We start from the raw sequence: 5,153 nt of genomic DNA on the forward strand, positions 1-5,153 counted from the left end.
ACAAACTCTGAGATTGTGACCTGAGCCAAAATCTAAAACTTAAGCGACTGAGCCACCACCAGGTGCCCTGGCAGTTAATGTAATTTTTAACAATGGTTATATTCAGATAGCAGGGTTAGATTATTTTTTCATTTATGTTTCTCTTTACTTTTCAAATTTACTACAAGAATTATGGATGCTTTTTACTCAGGAAGAAAATTAGTAGTCATTTGGCATGAGTTACATGGGTTGAACAATGATCTTGGCAAAATTTTTACAGCAGAAAAACAAAGTTAAGCTGGTCAAAGTCATTATTCATGCAGAGTTCAGAAAAGCCTTATAAACTCCATTGAGAAAACACCACAGTGTTGAGATTAAACTAAGTTACATCGTAAAGAAAACCTTTATGGTCAGGAACCGAAAATGTGAACAGATAATGTCATTACTTGTAAGGACTAAGGCAAACCTATATAGTAGGGATCTGGGGCAGAAAGGAAAGACCTTGAAGTGGATGCCATTGCTGCTCTGTCAAGATTCCCTTTTTAAACCTGTTATATCCAACTTACAGCTGCTGTGAGTTTGGGCTGCTGTAGGCTCACAGCTGCCTTCTTCCCGGGTGAATTTCCTTTCACAATATCGCAGCCTCCTCTCCTGGGTGAGAGGGGCACCAGCATTGTTGAGAAGCTGTCCCATGTAGATTAGGAGTGAAGATAGGAGATCCTCTTATAGAACTGTGCTCCCTGATAGCAATGGGGATGATTGGATCTCACAATAGCACAGGCCAGATGACCAGAAGCAAGGTGGGTATGATTATCAAAATGCACAGCAGATAGATTAGCACAATCTGTTCAAAGAGACTTATGGAGCTACCCAATGGAAAATGGTGTTCCCAGAATGAGATTGATGGACAAACAATAAGGGTCTTGCTTAATGTATATTAGCAATCAAGATAGACCACAAATAGATGAACAGAAGACTAAGGTCTACCCACCCAGTGGAAAATCATGATCTCTTCATCAGTCTACAGACTTGAGCTAGTTCTTAGACCCATAACCTATTGCTTAAAGTAATGGCAAATTCCTAACTTGCAACACCATGGAAAGTATATACAGTAGTATTTCCTTCTTTCTACAATGGGGCCAGTGGCAATTTACTCAAATAAAGATACACTGGGGAAAGTGGGCTGTTGAATCAGGGATCTCAGTTGACTATGATACCTAAGGACCCAGAGTACTCTCATGGATCCTCCTGTTAGAGAAGGGCCATATATGGGTCCAGAGTTCTAGGCTGGGTCCATCCCAAAGTACATCAGCAGAGTCCATGAACCTGCCCTTCAGTTATTTCCTGACTTGCTAAATTTAGAAACAGCATAGGTGTACTTAACTTTTGTGAAAACTCTCACAATTAGTAAAGAGCTGTTTACAATGGGAAAAAATCAAAGTGAATACTCCCTGAAATTTCTGAGGTACCACATCAAAAACAATATTACATTCCAGATGGAAAGGCAGCGATTGGTACCACCCTCAAAGACTTAAAAGGTGAATGGATCATGGTCTTCATCAACTCCATCTAATTCATTAGTCATGAAATAACTGTGGACAGAGTGACTCAGCCAGTTGATGTCAGTTAGCTGCTAAACACCATCTCTAAACATCAAAACCAAAGACCTTGGAAAATCTGTTCCAGGATGGAGTGAATTTCATGAGGGAAACAACTGGATATGAGTGGGACAAGTGATGGAGTGTCATAGAGGCTGTTGGTGCCCTGCCAGCGTCCCTTTTTTCTAGGCCAGTGCACTCATCGTACGGCTAGTTGAGTTGATCTGCTAATGGCTCACAGCTGCCCCTTTACCTGGAAAACCGCCCTTGACCAAATGGAAATTATCTCTCCTAAGAGGTATTTTTCGGTTAACTGCAGTGAAATCTATTTTGTGGGATCATCTCTTAGCATGAAGGGAATAGAAAAATGGTCATTTCTTTCTGTGAAATATAAGCTAATTCATTTCTCTATTTATTTAACAATAACTTTGTAAACACAGATTAGAGCCAACCATTGTGTTACCTGTTCCAGACCCAAGAGGGAATCAGACTATCTCCTGCTCTCTCAGAACTTACACTTTAGGGTTATGTCTGAGTTTCCCTCCATTTGTCTGGAAAGGTGAGAGCAGGATATGCTTCTGAACAAAGAAGGGAGAAAACAGGGTGGCTTTCTGAAGAGAGGGTTATAGAGTAGTTTTCCCCAGTATGGGCAACAAGTCAGTGCACCATCTGGAGAATTTTAACAGTGATAAAACCCAACTAAACAGGGGCGCCTGGGTAGCTCATTCGGTTAAGCTTCTGACTCAGGTCATGATCTCATAGCTGGTGGGATCGAGTCCCTCATCAGGCTCTTCACTGAATACATAAATAAACTTAATAAATTGCTTTAAAAAACTTAGAGTCAGTATGGACTTTATTATCATAGTGAGCTGGCAATCCTAAACAATGGTAGTGTTAATGCTTACTCCCTATCCCCCATATGTCACTGAAGAGAATCCTAGTATCATTCCTCTTTGGAAATCTCTGGACAACCAGGCTTAGCCTTTCCCCAAAGTGAGCTGGCCACAACAGCTTCCATCACCAAGGAAGGAGAGAAGTGGTTAGAAGGAGAGATTTAGAGCCACCAGTTCCAAAATAACCTTGAGTCTCCACCCCTGAGTGTCCCCAGGAAAGCTGGGGCAGTTCATTATGATTAGACTCTTGCTTTTGTGTGGGGCCAGGGCAGGAAGTGAGGAGGGCTGAGCCAGCACACAATGAATTTACCTCATTATAAGCTTATATATTTTACCTAGAGTAGGAAGCTTGGGGAAAAGTAGAAGGGAATGAATGAAAAGAGGGCAGAAGCAAACCCCTTCTGCATGTCAGAGGAGTTTGACTTCAGTGAGCTCTGAGAGAAGAGTTGATCTCTTACCCTGTGCTGGCAAAGATTTAAAGTCACTTATTCTGGCAGAGAGAGTCAAAAGACCAACTGTTCATTCCTAGGGATTTGGAGGTAGTAACTTGCTTAGATTTTGTCAGTAAAAAGAGATCATTAAGGTTCCAAACAACTATAGACTTCTTCCTATTCTGTGAGCTTACAAAACAAGGCTATGAATTTTAAAACCTTTACAACTTAACTGAGGACTTAACATTCTCCATCCATAATAGTCACTGAATGGGATAGAAAATGAAAAGTGACCAAATGCATTGCTTTCTAACATCGAATTTCATCATGCTCTAATTTGGTAGAGGGTTTATTGTATTTGATTAAGGGAGATTTAAATGATATGGGTTATATTTTATGTGCTGGGTAAATTTTTCATAGATGAAACTTTTCTTCAGAGGCCTAGGAATAAGAACAAAGGGAAATAAAAAGGTTACTTGGCACAACTTAGTATTGACCTGCATTATCTAATACTGTAGCCAGTAGCCACATTCAGCTATTTAAATTTATAAAAAGCAAACTAAACTAAAAATTCAGTTGATTTGTTGCTTTAGCCACATTTAAACAAATATTTTTGTTTTGAAATAATTTAAGGCTTACACAGAAGTTGCAGAAATAGTACAGAGAGTTCCCCTGGATGCTTCTCCCAGTTTGCCTCAGTAATATCTTACATAAAGATAGGATAATTATCAAAGCCAGCAAATTGATGGTGGTACAATACTATTAACGAAACTGCAGACATTATTTGAGTTACCAGTTTTAATATGCACATTTGGGGGGTGGTGTATAGTTCTATGTCATTTTATCATGCATGCAGATTCGTGTAATCATGATTATCATCAAGATCATCATCAACTGTTTCATCATCTCTTCATACTCACGCCCTCCTGCCAACCCAAACCCTTAGCAAACACTGATCATCGGTATAATTCTGTCATTTTAAGAATGTAATTGGCTTTGCATCATGCAGCATAATATCCCGGACATCCATCACGCTGTTGCATATATCAACAGTTTTTTCCTTTTATCACTGAGTAGTATTCCATTGTATGATGTCTTAGTCCTTTTGGGCTGCTGTAACAAAATGCCATAGACTGGATGGCTTATTAAACACAGAAATATTTTTCTTATAGTTCTGGAGGCTGGAAATTCTAAGATAAAAGTGTCTACAGATTGGGTGTCTGGCAAGATCCCACTTCCTGGTTCATAGACAATCATCTTCTTGCCATGTCTTCACATGCTGGAAAGGGCAACAGAGTTCTATGTGTTCTCCTTTTTAAGAGAACTCCACCCTCATGACCTAATCACCTTCCACAGACTCCACCTCCAAATACCATCACATTGGGCATTAGGATTTAACATATGAATTTGAAAACTGGGGTTCACATTCATTCTATAGCAATAGATACTTTGTTTATCCATCCACCTACTGAAAGACACTTAAGTTGTTCTAAAATTTTTTAAAAACTTTTCAATGTTTATTTATTTCTTCTGAGAGAGACAGAGCACATGAACAGGGGAGACACAGAGAGGGAGGGAAAGAAAGAATCCCAAGCAGGCCCTGGGCTCTCGGTGCACAGTCTGAGGCAGACTCAATCCCAAAAACCTGTGAGATCATGACCCAAACAGAAATCAAGAGTAAGACGCCCAACTGACTGAACCCAGGCACCCCTCAGTTTTAATTTACAAATAAAGCTGCTATGAATATTCATGTTCAGGTTTTGTGCTGATTTTCTGGCTGGTGGTTTATTAATTACTAAGAGAAGCCCTAGCTATAGTTATGGGTTTCTCTATTTCTCTTTTCAGTTTTTAATTTTTCTTCATATTTTTTCAGGTTCTGTTGCTTAGAACATATATATTTAGGAGTGGTATGTGTTCTTAGGTAATTGACCCTTTTGATAATTTTGTAATACCATTTTTTTGTTAATTTTCTTGGCTCCAAAGTCTACTTTGTCTGACATTAATATAGGCACTCCAGATTTCTTTTGATTAACATTTACACAATGTATCTTTTTCCATTCTTATACTTTAAGTTACCTGCATCATACCTATATTTGAGGTGAGCTACTTATGGACAGCCCACAGTTGGGTCATAATTATTTGAATCCATTTTGCCATTCTCTGCCTTTTAATTGGTGTGTTTAAGCCATTTACATTTATTTATTTATTTATTTATTTATTATTTTTAAGAATTCAGCTTTTTATTGAACAGG

The sequence above is a fragment of the Crocuta crocuta genome, unplaced genomic scaffold, assembly GCF_008692635.1.
Source record: "Crocuta crocuta isolate KB4526 unplaced genomic scaffold, BGI_CrCroc_1.0 scaffold230, whole genome shotgun sequence".
In the NCBI taxonomy this organism is placed as follows: domain Eukaryota; kingdom Metazoa; phylum Chordata; class Mammalia; order Carnivora; family Hyaenidae; genus Crocuta; species Crocuta crocuta.